This window comes from Mercurialis annua, linkage group LG3 (genome assembly GCF_937616625.2).
Source record: "Mercurialis annua linkage group LG3, ddMerAnnu1.2, whole genome shotgun sequence".
Taxonomy (NCBI): Eukaryota; Viridiplantae; Streptophyta; class Magnoliopsida; order Malpighiales; family Euphorbiaceae; genus Mercurialis; species Mercurialis annua.
Window position 1 is genome coordinate 11,985,339 of NC_065572.1, and position 17,680 is coordinate 12,003,018.

Sequence of the window (17,680 nt, forward strand, 5' to 3'; positions counted from 1 at the left end):
GACGAGATCCCATAATTACAAATAAGGACCAACTAATAGCGCATGAAGACACTTGTCCTTCATCCGGTCATAACCCTCTACTAATAGACGACACGTGGCAACGAAGAATCTTACTAAAGATGAAACGTCGCCCACAAACATATGAAACGACTCGCCCGGAATACAAAACGACTCGCCCGTATAAAAGAACTCAGCTCCAAAAGAGCTAAAATCCACTAAGGCATAAATGCCAAACTACTTCAGCTCACTTGCGGGGGGGCTAATGATGGATACCGAATCCTATTAAAAGTATAATGGAGCCGAGTTACAGGAGATCCATTCTCAGGTGATACCGGACTCCTCCTGAAGATCCGAAGATATGAAGGAAATGCCGAATCTCTTTAGATTCGGTGACATAAAGACCGAATCCCGCGTGATCCGCCAAGAGCGCTTCGAGTCCGGGATTCGGGTAAACGACTAAATATGGAAATATTGTCCTATTTGGACACAAACACTACATATGGAAGGATAAGCTCTACTTTAGGAAGATAAGACTATTTAGGAAGACGTTCCTAAATAGGACTCTTATCAGATTAAGGTAGATCACGACAAATCAGGAGAATCCCTACGATATTGCCGAATCCCTATAAAGTAGGATTCACTTGCCTAATACAACTCTACTAGGTATATTCGACTACTATAAAAGGAGCACGAGGTATGCCTAGAATCACAATGACATTCATATACTCAAAACGCTGCTCAAAGCTCTAGACTGACTTTAGCATCGGAGAGTTAATCGGACAACCACCGTCCGGTTAGCTTCTACCCTGTTTTGCAGGTTCACTCACCGGTTCAGAAGGCAGACTCCATCATTTATCAACCAATTGAATCGTAAATTAAAGATCAAACTAATTGAACCAATGGTTCAATTTTGTAAAACACCCGGATAATTAGTGTAGCTTTGCTAAAAAAAAAGAAAGCAAATGAAAAAAAAAAATTAATAGTAAAATAATTTTAAATTTTTGCAAATTGTTAAAATTTTATTTAGAATTTTTAATATCTCTAATGACGTTCTAATTTCAACATTTCATTATAATTTTAATCATTTTTAAATTAATTTAATTTTTTCAATCTTTTATCTTAATAAAATATCTACTAGATTTATTTGATTTTTCTACTCATTTTTAGTTTGATTTTTTTTTTCAACCAAGAGAATTTAGAATTAAATTTTTAACGTTATTTTTTATTTTTTTAATATTAGAAGTCAAATTTTAAGATTTTAAAAAATGAATTTGTTAATTATGAAATTAATTTATAGATTTAATTTAAAATTGGAATAATTATATTGATAAAAATTGATATTATCAACAAAATTACAAACTTTAAATAAGGATATAACAATTTGCAAAAATTAAAATTTATTTTGGACCAGTAGAAAAAGTCTATATAAGTTTTTTTTTCATCATACCAACTTTATCTCTTGAAAATGAAAAAATAATATTCCCTCTTCTCCATAATATTTATCGCATTTGGTCATTTTACATATATTAAAAAACTGTTAGGATTGTTTTTAGAATTTTAAATTAATTTAAGATTTTAGTTTATCCTAATATGTATTGGATACTAATTATACCTATATTGGTCAATTTTGTGTAGAAAGAGAAAATCTAATCCTATTATGATTCCTTATTCCTTTGACCTATTTTGAACTCTATAAATAGACAAATTATAGCTTGTTGAATTTAAAAGTGTGTAACAAGTTAGTACGACCAAAGAATTATATTGGTTTATTGTTGGATTTGGGTATTAGAAAAATTTCTACTGTTCTTTTGTAATCTTTATCTATTAGTGAATAAAAACTCGTTTCTTCGCCGGTGGAGTAGTGATTGACGAATCACGTAAATCTTGTGTTTGTTTTAGTTCGATTCTATATTTTTCTATAAGCTTGATTTCCTAATTAATTTTTTGCTATTCCGCTGTGACTATCACAGCGGCAGTTCTGAATTGGGATTTATTTGAAATTTTTTGATATGGCTATGGAAAAATTTGAAATTGAGAAGTTCGATCACACCAAGAGTGTAATACCCCGTAGAATTATTAGTGTTTATTTTCGTGTGTGTCCGATTTTAAATGATCAGAACCTCGAAAATAGTGAATAAATTCACGTGATGAATTTATAAGTGTGAAAATGTGATTTGGAGTGTGTTTTGCCTTAAGTTTGATTTTTGGCAATTTTACGTGTTAAAAGTGAATTTTTCGATTTTTCACTAAAAAACCGTCAAAATAATTATTTTAAATATTTTTAAAGGCCCACAAATATTTTAATTCAGCCCATATGTTATATTTTAATGTTTTTGAGTATTTGAGAAAGTTAAATTATTTTGCCCCTAGAATTCGAATTATTTACAAGAATGCCATAATGGCAAATTTGTAAATAATTGAAATAGCTAAACTAATATCTAGATATTTCTATTTGAAACCTTGGTGCTCAAGTTAATTCACATTCTTCTCCATTTGAGTGTGGATGCCGAATACTCCAAGCTCACAACACAAAATTTTAATCTTCCATTTTCTCTCAAAAATTTCTTAATGAAAATTGTCGGGAAACTTGCGTAGATCGTTTACATATATTTGCATGTTCGTTTGAGGTATAATTTCAAGCTCAAATCTTTACTTTTAGTTGCTGATGTTAGTTGAATCTTGGAAACATGCTTAGAATGGTTTAAATGTGATGTTTGATGGATAATTAGTTGGTTTTAATTGCTAGTTTAATGGGTTTCGGTTTTAAAATAATTTTTACGTAAAATTAAATTATTTATTTTAAATTTCTGGGCTGATCTAAATGATGAAGTTAAAATATGCTTTAAAGTGTAATTTTTGTGGATTAAAAATGTTAATTAATTCGGGTGTTAATTTAATTATATGGGTTTCGATTTTTAATTGTTTTAAAGCTTAAAAATCGCTTAAAAAGGGTAAATAAATGGATTTTAAATTTCTGAAAATAATTTTATTTATGGATGAGTTATATTTGTGGATGATGATGAATAAGTGTTTATTTAAGAATTTTTAACGGTTTAATAACCGGGTTTAATTTTTAATAATCTTATTCGGTAAAAAATTGTTTAAAAAGGGTATTTTTGTCATTTTTAATTTCTGGGCAGAAATTATTCATGAAAAATTTATGAAATAGGTTTGATAATTATTTGTGGAGTCTAAATGATTTTTGTGAAGTGTTTTGATGGATTAATAATCGGTTTTTATTATTAATGATTATTTTGGTGTTAATTGTTAAAATAATGAAAAATAATTATTTTAAAAATAATGGGCTGCTGTTTTTATAAGATGGAAATTAAAAATGTATTTGAAATTATTTTTGGTGAATTTCGGTGTTAAAATGGCTTAAAATGGATTTTTAAGCGTTTTTAGCGTTTTTGAGTTTTCCGGCCAAAACCACCGGAATACGGTGACTGGAATATGAGCAAAGGTGATAGAGCATGGTAGCTCAGTCCTAAGCTTAGTTGGCAGCAGTTAGTGCCGAAATGTTTTTGGCAGAAAATAAGGGGGGGCCGAGTCCCGGGTCAAAAATATTTTACGGAAAAATATTTTTAGTTATTTTTGAATTGTGATATGTTTGTTGATATTTTCTAAAAGTGTAATTTTAGAAAATTATGTGAATTGAATATGTGGTTAGAATTATAATGGAGTTATAATTCTATGTTTATTTATGGAAATAAATAAACTATGTGGATAGAGTGTATCGTATAGAAATACGATGACGCGGAAAGAGATAGTCGGAATCAAATTTGGTTATGTGGTTTATTTGATTGAGTCGGTTTAGAGTTTATCCTAGAATTTAGAGTTATTACATTTATTAATGTTTAATCTCTAAATTAGATCCAGCGAGTTTTGTCGCGGAAACCGGCGAGCGAAGATTTTGAATACTCGACGGGTGATATTTTTATATTTGGAATAAGCGAGTACTGTGAGTGTGTTTACAACTTATACTGCTAAATATTAGTATTAAAAATATTGCGAAATGCTTTACATGATTTGCAAATGCTTTATTTTATTTTGAATTTAAATCGCATGAACTATTATACATAGTTTTGAAACCGATTTAGATGCATTGAAACATGCTTACTATTGGGCGACAATAGTGCTGTGTGATCACCGGTATTGCATTTAGAATGTGTTTGCATAAAAATGGTATGTGGAAATCTGGACGACGGTCTGGAAGTCAGGCGAGGGCCTAGACATATGGAAACAGATCTTCAGAGGCAACGGAATATAGACCACCAAAGGCAGGTAGAGAAACTGCCGAGATCTAAGAGGTTGAACCTTTTATTAAAAAAAGTGAAATTGGCGACAGTATTTATGTACTGCCGAAATCCGTTGTATTGTAAGAAGAGTCTAGGACTTTCAAATACATAAAATAAGAGTAATCGGATTTGACTGGCTAAAAGTACAAAACGAGAAAATAAATACGGCCAAAGAAAAATAAAAGGTTAACCCGAATGGAATGGAAAAAGTGGAATATTTATGTTTCCTGTTTTGAAAGCATATAGGAACATGAATCATGATTTAGGGTTTCATATGAATCAGTAATCTGGAATGCATTGCTTTCATATTAATGTTTATTAGTACATGTTGTACGCATTCACTCAGTTTTTATAACTGACCCCGTTGAATTTAATATTTTTACAGGCGAATAGTTTGAGGTGTGGATTTCCAATTTCTTGTTCCGGAAATTCCTAACTTGAATAAAGTGAGAATGACTTTCCTTTATGTGTCTAGAGTTGCAGTAGCTAGAATAAATGAACGATGATACCTTAGTGGTCGTTGGACTTACTTATGCTTTATATTTTATAACGCTTAAACTCTGATATTATGTAATATGTGAATGCTGTGCGAAAGTCCGAGCGACTGCACTTGAATAAAATGCGATGAACGCATCTGCATAATGAAATGCAGTTAAGTCCATAGAGAAATGGCCTGCATAGTGAAATGCAGTAATTACCATAGTAAGATGGTATGCATATTGAGATGCATTATAAACCATAGTAAAATGTTCGAAAATGATTTGAATTCCGCAAAAAAATTTAAGTGATTTTTAATTTATTTTTAAGGCTTGCTACGGGTTTCGGAGCAACCACTCCCATTCCCTAGCGCTGATCTCGACGCCGATAATCGGGTCGTGACAAAGTTGGTATCAGAGCAATGATCTAAAAATGGTTTCATTGTCTAAGAAAGGAGTAGTGAAAGATGGTATCATTTCCACTGACTGAGTAATAGTCGAAAAGTGGTTGATAGTAAAGGTGGTATAAGTTGTTGATTCCTAGGTACCTTGGCACTAGATTGACCTAAGGATTGATAAATTGATATAGAGTTTACTGTAATATATAAGTTTCCGGTCATGTCATTTGTTAAGTCATCATTTGTTTTTAAATATTCTCAGTTTCGCTCTAGGAGTGAGTCTGTATGTTTGCTTAGATTGTGTGATTGTGGTGATTAGTTGCGATAGTATTCGATTAGAACGCTTAGATAGATTCTTAATAGACGATGTGCTTTGATCAGAATGGCTGATCAGCATGATGAAAACGTTCAAGAGGAGAACGCTCATGATGAGGAGTCCGTTCATAACGATGCGATACCCGTAGCAGGCGAAGGTCGTGGTCGTGGACGTGGACGTGGTCGAGGTAGAGGCCATGGGCCAAATTTTAATATTCCGGGCTTTGATTTCGAACAATTTTTAGCTGGCATAGCAGCCATGCAAACGAATCAAGCGGAAGTGCAAAATATGCACAGAGAGCAGTTGGATTACCAACAGCAGAGAGTTGGTGCTAATGTTGATCGTGATCTCGTTATGGCTTACATGAGGCTCAAGCCCGTGAAATTTGAATAAGATAGGAAAGACGGTGCAGGAGTATGTGACAGAGTTCACAAGATTGAGTCGATTCACACCTGATCTGATGTTGGATAGAGATAGGGTGAATTCAAGGTTCATTAAGGGGCTAGGACCCGAATATATTGGATTACTATCTGATGTTAGGAAGGATTTGGTGCAAATCATCGATAGTGCACGCCAGATGGAAAGTACTTTAATCCAATTTGGAAAGATCAATGTTTCTGGTGAGCTCGTAAGAGAAGGAACTGCTAGTTCGAATACGAATAGGTTCATTGGACCATATCGTAAAGGATTTAAGAAAGGAAAGAAAGATAGGAGATTTAGTACGTCTGGATCAAGTTCTAGTGGACGAAGTTCAGGAGGAACAGTACCACTATGTAATACTTGTGGAAAGAAGCATTTTGGGGTATGCTATATGACGAGAGGATGTTACACGTGTGGACAGCAAGGTCATTTCTCAAGAGAATGTCCTATGTCTGGACCACAAGGTTCAAGTGCTAGTGTTGTTCAACCAGTGTTTCAACAACCTAGACCTGTATATCCTGCAGTGTCTGGGCAGGCACAGAACAAGAATGTGTTTAATGGACCACGTGGAAGAGGATATGGTTTTGGTAATCGTGGTGGAGGAAGGACCACAGGCGGACGAGGATCTGGAGCAACTATTAGCGTAGGGCAGGCTAGAGTTTTTGCGATCAATCCTCAGGAGGCGAATGCGTCGAATGCGATAGTGCAAGGTATATTTTCAATATCTTCGCATGATGCATCAATTTTATTTGATCCCGGTTCTACGCATTCATTTGTATCGTCGAGTTTTGCATTAAAATTAGGAATTCAACCTGTGATTTTGCAAAACCCATTGTTAGTAGCTACACCTGTAGGCGAAAGAATAGACGTTACTGTAGTGTATCTGTCGTGTCCTGTGTTAATTGGAGAGCGAGAATTGCTTGCGGATTTGTTGTTGCTTAATGTCTTAGAATTCGACGTCATCCTAGGAATGGATTGGTTGTCGCGACATTATGCGAATGTGGATTGTAAAGAGAAGATAGTGATGTTCCGTGCACCTGGAACTGAACTTATCTCTATTCGGGGAGAGAAGTTGGAAACCCCAAAGAGTTTAATCTCGGCTTTGAAAGCGAGAAAGATGTTAAGTAAAGGATGTCAAGGATTTTTAGCTCTGGTACGAGATGTTCAGAAGGAAGTTGGAAGTGTGAGTGATGTACCAGTAGTGTCAGAGTATTCTGATGTGTTTCCAGAAAAGTTACCTGGATTACCACCAGATCGAGAGATTGGATTCTGTATTGATCTAGTTCCTGGTACAAGTCCAATATTGATACCTCCGTATCGTATGGCACCAGCAGAACTAAAGGAGTTGAAGGATCAATTAGAAGAATTGATTGATCATGGATTTATACGACCAAGTGTCTCACCTTGGGGAGCACCTGTGTTGTTTGTGAAGAAGAAGGATGGATCTATGAGGCTCTGTATAGACTACAGACAACTCAATAAGGTCACAATCAAGAATAAGTATCCTTTACCCAGAATTGACGATTTATTCTATCAATTGTAAGGAGCGAGGTACTTTTCGAAGATTGATCTGAGGTCTGGTTATCATCAGTTGAAGATCAGAAATGATGATATTCCAAAGACTGCATTCAAAACAAGATATGGTCATTATGAATTTTTGGTGATGTCATTTGGATTGACAAATGCACCAGCGGCTTTCATGGATTTGATGAATCAGATTTTTAAACCGTTTCTAGATCAATTCGTGATAGTATTCATAGATGATATCTTGATTCATTCGCGCACAGAGGAGGAGCATGCGCAACACTTAAGGATTGTGTTACAAACTTTGAGAGATCGTCAGCTTTATGCCAAATTCTCGAAGTGTGAATTTTGGTTGAAAGAAGTAGCATTTTTGGGACATGTAGTATCTCAAAGTGGGATTAAGGTAGATCCTAAAAAGATTGAAGCTGTGATGAATTGGAAAAGGCCAAGTTCAGTGACAGAAATTCGTAGTTTCTTGAGTTTAGCTGGTTATTATAGACGGTTTGTGCAAGACTTTTCTAAGTTGTCTGCACCATTAACTAAGCTAACTCAGAAGAATGCGAAGTTCATTTGGACTGATCAATGTGAAGTGAGTTTCCAGAAGCTGAAGGAGTGTTTGACAACAGCTCCAGTTCTGGCATTACCAGAAGGTAGTGATGGATTTACAGTCTATTGTGATGCTTCTAGGATCGGGTTAGGATGTGTACTGATGCAATATGGTCGAGTGATAGCTTATGCTTCTCGCCAGTTGAAAAAGCATGAAGTTAATTATCCAACCCATGATCTAGAATTAGCAGCGGTGATATTTGCATTAAAGATTTGGAGACATAATTTATATGGAGCAAATGCGAAATATTCACTGATCACAAGAGTCTGAAATACATATTTGATCAACGAGAGTTGAATCTCAGACAGAGAAGGTGGATGGAGTTGCTAAAGGATTATGACTGTACGATACAGTATCATCCTGTCAAAGCTAACGTAGTGGCTGATGCGTTGAGCAGAAAATCAGCAGGAAGTTTAGCTCATGTTACTTTAGTTGAGAAGAGACCAATGATTAGAGAAGTGCATTCGTTGTTCGATCAAGGAATTCAATTAGAGGTTTCGTATTTGGGGAGTTTGTTAGCTCAAATGACGATTAAACCTACATTGAATGACCAGATTAAGGAACTTCAGACAACGGATCCTCAACTAAAGCATGTTATTGCAGAAGTTCAAAATGGAATGAACTCTGAATATAATATCAAAGATGGTATTTTGAAATTTGGTACAAGGGTGTGCGTACCAAATGTAGAGGAATTGAAATAGAGAATTATGATGGAGGCACATGGATCTAAGTATAGTGTTCATCCTGGTTCTACCAAGATGTATCACGATGTTAAGGGGGTATATTGGTGGAATGGTATGAAACGAGATATAGCAGAATTTGTTGCTAAGTGTCCGATATGCCAACAAGTGAAGTTGGAACATCAGAGACCATTTGGATTTTTGCAACAATTACCAATACCAGAATGGAAATGGGAAACAATAACCATGGATTTTGTCGTTGGGTTGCCTAAGTTGCAACGTGGTTTTGATTCGATATGGGTTATCGTTGATCGAATGACAAAGTCGGCTCATTTCATTCCGATCAAGGATACCTATACGGCAGCAAAATTGGCACAGATTTATATTGACAAAGTAGTCAGTTTACATGGAGTTCCTGTGTCAATTGTGTCAGATCGAGGATCAGTTTTTACATCCCGATTTTGGCAAAGTCTGCAAGAGGCTTTAGGAACGCGTTTAGATTTCAGTACAGCGTTTCATCCCCAAACGGATGGACAGTCTGAAAGGACTATCCAGACTTTGGAGGATATGTTAAGAATGTGCGTTTTAGATTTTGGAGGCCATTGGGATGAGTATCTACCGTTAGTAGAGTTTTCATATAACAATAGTTATCATTCCAGTATTGAGATGGCACCGTATGAGGCGTTGTATGGACGTAAGTGTAGATCTCCAATTTGTTGGGAGGAAGTTGGAGAAAGAAAGTTAACAAGAGCTGAAATAGTAAAGATTACGTCTGAGAAAGTGTCGTTGATTAAGCAACGTTTAGAAACTGCATTTAGTCGGCAAAAGAGCTATGCTGATGTGAGGAGAAAGGATATAGAATTTCAAGTCGGAGATTTTGTATTTCTTAAAATATCACCTATGAAAGGTGTAATCCGATTTGGAAAGAAAGGAAAGCTAGCGCCGAGATATGCAGGACCTTATGAGATTATTGAGCGAATAGGAACGGTAGCTTATAAGTTAGCATTACCGTCAGAGATGTCGCAAGTACATCCAGTGTTTCACGTGTCGATGCTTAGGAAGTATATTCCTGACCCTCATAGACTTATTCAACCACAAGAGGTTGAGATAGACGAGGAGCTATCTTATGAGGAAGAACCTGTAGAAATTGTGGATACCCAGATTAGAAAACTCCATAGTAAGGAGATACCAATGGTAAAAGTGCTCTGGAGAAGCCGTACAATTGAGGAATGTACGTGGGAAACAGAGGCGGATATGCGGAAACGATATCCCCACTTGTTTGCTCAAGGTAATAATTTATTTTGAAATTCGAGGACGAATTTCTTATAAGGAGGGGTGAATGTAATACCCCGTAGAATTATTAGTATTTATTTTCGTGTGTGTCCGATTTTAAATGATTAGGACCTCGAAAATAGTGAATAAATTCACGTGATGAATTTATAAGTGTGAATATGTGATTTGGAGTGTGTTTTGCCTTAAGTTTGATTTTTGGCAATTTTACGTGTTAAAAGTGAATTTTTCGATTTTTCACTAAAAAACCGTCAAAATAATTATTTTAAATATTTTTAAAGGCCCAAAAATATTTTAATTCAGCCCATATGTTATGTTTTAATGTTTTTGAGTATTTGAGAAAGTTAAATTATTTTGCCCCTAGAATTCGAATTATTTACAAGAATGCCATAATGGCAAACTTGTAAATAATTGAAATAGCTAAACTAATATCTAGATATTTCTATTTGAAACCTTGGTGCCCAAGTTAATTCATCTTCTTCTCCATTTGAGTGTGGGTGCCGAATACTCCAAGCTCACAACACAAAATTTTAATCTTCCATTTTCTCTCAAAAAAATTTAACGAAAATTGTCGGGAAACTTGCGTAGATCGTTTACATATATTTGCATGTTCGTTTGAGGTATAATTTCAAGCTCAAATCTTTACTTTTAGTTGCTGATGTTAGTTGAATCTTGGAAACATGCTTAGAATGGTTTAAATGTGATGTTTGATGGATAATTAGTTGGTTTTAATTGCTAGTTTAATAGATTTCGGTTTTAAAATAATTTTTACGTAAAATTAAATTATTTATTTTAATTTTATGGGCTGATCTAAATGATGAAATTAAAATATGCTTTAAAGTGTAATTTTTATGGATTAAAAATGTTAATTAATTCGGGTGTTAATTTAATTATATGGGTTTCGATTTTTAATTGTTTTAAAGCTTAAAATCGCTTAAAAATGGTAAATAAATGGATTTTAAATTTCTGAAAATAATTTTATTTATGGATGAGTTATATTTGTGGATGATGATGAATAAGTGTTTATTTAAGATTTTTTAACGGTTTAATAACCGGGTTTAATTTTTAATAATCTTATTCGGTAAAAAATTGTTTAAAAAGGGTATTTTTGTCATTTTTAATTTCTGGGCAGAAATTATTCATGAAAAATTTATGAACTAGGTTTCATAATTATTTGTAGAGTTTAAATGATTTTTGTGAAGTGTTTTGACGGATTAATAATCGGTTTTGATTATTAATAATTATTTCGGTGTTAATTGTTAAAATAATGGAAAGTAATTATTTTTGGTGAATTTCGGTGTTAAAATGGCTTTAAATGGATTTTTAAGCGTTTTAAGCGTTTTTGAGTTTTCCGGCCAAAACCACCGGAATACGGTGACTGGAATATGAGCAAAGGTGATAGAGCATGGTAGCTCAGTCCTAAGCTTAGTTGGCAGCAGTTAGTGCCGAAATGTTTTTGGCAGAAAATAAGGGGGTGCCGAGTTCCGGGTCAAAAATATTTTACGGAAAAATATTTTTGGTTATTTCTGAATTGTGATGTGTTTGTTGATATTTTCTAAAAGTGTATTTTTAGAAAATTATGTGAATTGAATATGTGGTTAGAATTATAATGGAGTTATAATTCTATGTTTATTTATGGAAATAAATAAACTATGTGGATAGAGTGTATCGTATAGAAATACGATGACGCGGAAAGAGATAGTCGGAATCAAATTTGGTTATGTGGTTTATTTGATTGATTCGGTCTAGAGTTTATCCTAGAATTTAGAGTTATTACATTTATTAATGTTTAATCTCTAAATTAGATCCAGCGAGTTTTGTCGCGGAAACCGGCGAGCGAAGGTTTTGAATACTCGACGGGTGATATTTTTATATTTGGAATAAGCGAGTACTGTGAGTGTGTTTACAACTTATACTGCTAAATATTAGTATTAAAAATATTGCGAACTGCTTTACATGATTTGCAAATGCTTTATTTTATTTTGAATTTAAATCGCATGAACTATTATACATAGTTTTGAAACCGATTTAGATTCATTGAAACATGCTTACTATTGGGCGGCAATAGTGCTGTGTGATCACCAGTATTGCATTTAGAATGTGTTTGCATAAAAATGTTATGTGAAAATCTGGACGACGGTCTGGAAGTCAGGCGACGGCCTAGACATATGGAAACAGATCTTCAGAGGCAACGGAATATAGACGACCAAAGGCAGGTAGAGAAACTGCCGAGATCTGAGAGGTTGAACCTTTTATTAAAAAAAGTGAAATTGGCGACAGTATTTATGTACTACCGAAATCCGTTGTATTATAAGAAGAGTCTGGGACTTTCAAATACGTAAAATAAGAGTAATCGGATTTGACTGGCTAAAAGTACAAAAAGAGAAAATAAATACGGCCAAAGGAAAATAAAAGGTTAACCCGAATGAAATGGAAAAAGTGGAATATTTATGTTTCCTGTTTTGAAAGCATATAGGAACATGAATCATGGTTTAGGGTTTCATATGAATCGGTAATCTGGAATGCATTGCTTTCATATTAATGTTTATTAGTACATGTTGTACGCATTCACTTAGTTTTTATAACTGACCCCGTTGAATTTAATATTTTTACAAGCGAATAGTTTGCGGTGTGGATTTCCAATTTCTTGTTCCGGAAATTCCTAACTTGAATAAAGTGAGAATGACTTTCCTTTATGTGTGTAGAGTTGCAGTAGCTAGAATAAATGAACGATAATACCTTAGTGGTCGTTGGACTTACTTATGCTTTATATTTTATAACGCTTAAACTATGATATTATGTAATATGTGAATGCTGTGCAAAAGTCCGAGCGACTGCACTTGAATAAAATGCGATGAACGCATCTGCATAATGAAATGCAGTTAAGTCCATAGAGAGATGGCCTGCATAGTGAAATGCAGTAATTACCATAGTAAGATGGTATGCATATTGAGATGCATTACAAACCATAGAGAAATGGTTTTGAAACTAAAATGCAATAATTAAAGAGAAAATTATGTGCATGTTTTAAATGGTAATTTTTATTAGAACATTTTAAACTGTGATTTTTAAAATGTTCGAAAATGATTTGAATTCCGCGAAATTTTTTATGTGATTTTTAATTTATTTTTAAGGCTTGCTACGAGTTTCGGAGCAACCACTTCCATTCCCTAGCGCCGGTTTCGACGCCGAGAATCGGGTCCTGACAAAGAGTTTTGTCTTATGGAAAATTAAGATGCGTGACTGTCTGACACAAGCAGGATTGCGAAAAGCGTTATTGGAGAAGGAGAAGCTGTTAGAGAAGATGACTGAAGACGAGAATGAAAATTTGGATGAGAGAGTTCTATCTACCATCCTACTATGTTTATTTGATGATATTTTGCGTGAAGTTGTATTCGAGAAATCCGTTTTGGATTTGTGAAAGAAACTCGAAGCGCAATTCTTGAAGAAAAATCTCACTAGTAAACCTGTTATCAAAAACCGTCTACATATGCTCTACATGACTGAAGGTACGTCTTTGAAACCACACCTTGAGGAATTCAATTTCAATATAATAGATTTGGAGAGTCTAGATATTATATTTGATGAAAAAGATTTGTCTTCTATGTTGCTTCGTTCATTACCTTCTGATTATAAGCAATTTTGAGAATTTAATATTTAATCATGATACATTTTATGTTGAGGGACTTAAATCTGCCCTATTTTAGAAGGAGCTAAAGGATAAAGAGCTAATGGAGAATGCTAGTCAGATGTCTGGTACTGCCTTTACAATCAGTAGTAGCATCAAGACAAATTATAATAACAAGTCTCCGAAACACAAAAACTCTACGTAAAATTATTGCAAGAAGAAGGGGCATCTAAAGTTTGATTGTTGGAAAAAATTCAAAAAGCAAAAACTACCGAAAGTCTAACGTTCAAGCCAATATTTTTGAAGATGAATCAAATGAGGATCATGAAGATGTGCTAGAAGTTTGGGATAGAAATTCAGGTTTTAAGGGGAGCTAGTTCTATAATCGTTTTAACCCAGAGAATCAGTTTAGTCCAAAACTGCAACAGAAATCTATAAGTTGAAAATTTTATGCAGATTCGAGTTATTCATATCACATTTATGCCAATTTCGATTGATATTCCGACTACAACAAAATTGATAGTGGAGTTGTAGTTATGGGCAACGGCCGACTTGTAAAATTTTGGACATTAGTTTAGTCAAGATAAAGATGAATGATGGAGAAGTTAGAACATTCACTGATGTTTAATTATGATTAATTACTATTATTTTTTTAATTAGATAATTTATTCTATTTTTTTTATTAGAGAAGTGTTTTCGATCCAGTTTGTCAAAATTTTAGGTGTATTTGTTCGATCTTTCCATACAAATTGACTTTTTTGATACTTGGTGTGAAGATGAGAAATGATCCTTTATTCATCTACAATCTACTATGACCAAGTTTGGGTTAGACAATTCTAATCTAATTTTTTTAAAAAAATTAATATTAATCTATTTTGTATTTTTATTTTTTAATTATAATTATTTATTCAAATTTGATAAATTTTCTTAAAACAATGCCAAATATTTTCAATTTTAACCAAACAAACTTTTTCTTTTCCGTTAAAAACTATTTATCAAAATTAAGATATAATCGAAGAAATGGTTATAACTTAAAATAATTAATTTTTTTTGTTATAAAGAGTGATTGGCTAAAATATATTTATGGATAAAGTTGATATTTTCAAGTTTTTTTTAGAATCAATTTTTTATTTTTGAAATGTTTGCTTAGAATTGACTTTGTTCAAGAAAGTTTCATATTTCAAGCTTTCACTATTTAAAAAAATATATATATTTATTTTACATATATATATATATATATATATATATATATATATATATATATAGAGGTCTACTACCTTAAAAAAATTCCGACCTTTCAACCCTTTTTCGATCCTACCCTGACGTTGAAAACTTGTCAATTTTATCCTATTTTGCATTTTATCGTTTAAATTATATCCTGAAATATTAAATTGACGTCGTTTTCATCTGAAAAAAAATTCAAAAACGTTCTCCATGTATAGCATATATTAATTGTACATGTTTAAAATTTATTTAGATTTAGTTATATTAACTAAGAATTTAAATAAATTTTAATTTGATTATGGTTTTTAGTTAGTTTGTAAAAATACAGGACTTATTTATATTTTTTGAATTGAAATTAATTTAATTTTATCTTTATACATGGTTAATGGAATGATTTCATCATTTAAATAAAAAATTGACAAAAATTAAAAAATTATAATTGAAACGATAAAATACAAAATAGGATAAAATTAACAAATTTTTTAATGTCAGGATAGGATCGAAAGGGGCTAAAAGGTCGGATTTTTATACAGTTCACGGCAATATGTAACTTTATTTTCAAGAATACGATCGTTGTTTCCGTTTTTGAATAATACAATTTCTCTTTTTGGTTTTTGTTTTTTGATTTCTATATTTTATATTTTAGACAATTACAGTCTATTATTGTATTATACAATGAACACAAAAACACAACCACTTCAATTTAATTCTCCATTTTCTCTCTTTTTCTCCGCCGCCAGCCAATTTCATCTTTTTCTAGCCGGTGCTCGTCCAAACATTTGCCGATCTGATGGCTTTGAATGTTGAGAATGAGTGACATTTCATTATTTTGCTTCTTGTTGTTTTCTGATTGCTTCATACCTCCGGTGTTAGAGAAGAATCGATTGCTAGTTTTATATCGAGGATGCCTGATTCGATTAGATTCGAGATTCGGCGACATGCAGCCTCTCCCTCCGTTCTTCATCGATAACAACATCTCCTTATTTTAATTTTGAATTTTTCCAACAACCGATTCAGTGCTCCTTCAGATATCCTAATTGTAATTGGAGAGCGAGAGGGTGAATGCAAAATTTTTGTGATTTAATAAAAATCAATGTTTTGGGTGTTGGTTAATCCATTTTTTATTTTTCTTTTGTGAACGACGGTGGTGATGTGGTGGTGGTTCGATTTTTTTGGTGCTCCATAACCTGCACTCTAGGTGTTTGAAGAAATGCTTATGAGAATTGTAATGTTTTGGGTGTTGGTTAAGCAATGGTTAACATTGGACAAACCGTTGGTCAATTTTGAATATATCATTAATAAAATTGTTAGTTACCTGTCGTTGAATTTGTTTTGTTGCTAGTTAACCAATTGTGTACTAATGGTACACCAATAACTTTGGTTTTTAGTACAATGTTAGTGGACGTTGGGTTAATCGTTTGTAAACTTGAATTGTGTATTTTAAACGAACTATACTTTTAAAAAAATAAAATCGTTGATAAATTTATAGTTAATTAATTTTTAGTACATCGTTGTTAACTTTTTTTTTTAGAGAAAAATTGAACTTTATTAATTAAGCGGAAACATTAATAAGTTCATTGACTGGAAATGGGACATTTCCGTCAGAGATACAATCCTTGCTAATAAAGATACCCCATTTCGCCAAGGTATGTGCGACATGGTTACAATTCCTTTGAACGTGTTTGAATGAGACGTCGAGATCTTTCACCTCATCCAAGCAGTCGTCTATTATCAGCTGTAAAGGGTCAATAGCACTCGCTGGATATAATAATCTGTTAATAACATTCGAAGCATCAGACTCGCATATCAGTTTCAAACCAGGGAACGTTGCTGCCATTTGAACACCAAAAAGAACAGCTGAAGCCTCAGCTCTTTCAGCGTCAATAACTCCATGCAGCATCTTAACCCCCCATTTTAACACCCTCCCGTGCCCGTCTCTGAAAATTGCACTGGCCACAGATAACTGATTGTTAGTTGAAACTGTCGCGTCAGTATTAAGCTTGATCAACTGTCACGACCCGATTTCTACCTCGAAACTCGAGCCGAGACCGGCGCTAGGGAATGGGAATGGTTGTTCCGAAACCCGTAGCAAGCCTAAAACCTCTATAAATTTTTCGCCTCTTAAATATAAATATATATCGTACATCGCGTACGACCCGTTTTCAGAAAACACCGTTAAAACATTTTTCCGTTTAACGTGGAAAACACATTCTGAAAATATTCATATAGGCGATATCGCGTTTTCAGAAATGCTGGTTGAATAACCCTAGTTATTCTGACCCACGCGCATTTCTGAAAACCGGTGCGGTGGTACAGGGACTTAGCTCACGTGCCTTGCCTCGCAGGCAGCCCTGTTTCAAACCGCGCACCCGAACAATATGTTTAATAAAATATATCGAACACTTTCCTTTTCAAAGCGTTGTATCAAACATATTTAAAAACATGCACAGCAGGCACACAAACGTAAGGCCAGCTAAAACTACACACAGTGTCTTTGCAGACCAAAGACACGAAGCTTGGCCACCCGTAGGGGACACCATAAAACACCATATGCCTATTGAGTAGCCACTTATTAGAGCTAGACAAAGTCAGGTTCCTATCAGAGTATATAGACAGAGGAACCATGACGTGGCTACAGGCATATCGAACCTATATACACTATTGCAGCATCTAAGAGTTTAAAGTGTTATTTACATAACAACAGAATAAGCTTCCCTGATGGAAAAGGATGGAAGCTCGACCAGACCCGGTAGCTAGGTACCTGAAAATGATAAACAACAACGGAGTCAGAAATATAAATATTTCTGAGTGAGTAGATA

At 33.8% G+C, this 17,680-nt stretch overlaps 1 pseudogene; it reads left to right on the plus strand.

Moving 5' to 3' along the window:
• The first annotated feature begins 4,182 nt into the window (after positions 1-4,182).
• Positions 4,183-8,740, plus strand: LOC126672269 (uncharacterized; annotated as a pseudogene).
• The last annotated feature ends 8,940 nt before the right edge of the window (positions 8,741-17,680 follow it).